The following is a 622-nucleotide window of genomic DNA, read 5'->3' on the forward strand; positions in this document are numbered from 1 at the left end:
GGGGGCCTGGCAGGGGGTGGTTTCCTACCCTGGGGACCCCTCACCCCAAGGACCCCCCCCCAACCAACAGCACCCCAAGCCTGAGGACCCTGGAGAGGGATGAACGGGGCTCCCCAAAAACCACCCCAAAACCCCATCTGCTCCCTCGGAGGCTGGGGGGGTTGCTTCATCATGGGGGGCTGTGTGCCCCCCCCCAGCTGCCCCTTGGGGTGGGGACCTCGGGTGTGTGTGCCCCCCCCTCCCCATCCCAGGCAGCCCCAGCGTGGGAGCGGAGAACAAAGAGGAGGAGGAGGAGGAGCGCGAAGGCCCCGCGGTCCCCCCGGCCACGACAGCTGGTGCCCCCCAAGTGACACGGGGACAAAGGAGCCGGGGAGGGCCACGGACCCGGGGACAAAAGGGGCTTCGGTCCCTGGGGACCGCGGGGCTGGGGGGGCCTCGAGATGTCACTCACGGGGGGACAGGGCACAGGGATTGGACCAGGGGCTTCCCCAGGAGAGACAGAGCTGGGGGCCACCAGCCCCACATCCCCGATGGCCACAGCACCCTGCGCCCCCATGGCCAGGCCACCCCCCCCCAGAGCCACGCTGACCCCCCACAGCCATGAGACACCCCCAAAAATCCT

Source organism: Calidris pugnax, unplaced genomic scaffold (genome assembly GCF_001431845.1).
Source record: "Calidris pugnax isolate Ruff unplaced genomic scaffold, ASM143184v1 scaffold335, whole genome shotgun sequence".
Taxonomy (NCBI): domain Eukaryota; kingdom Metazoa; phylum Chordata; class Aves; order Charadriiformes; family Scolopacidae; genus Calidris; species Calidris pugnax.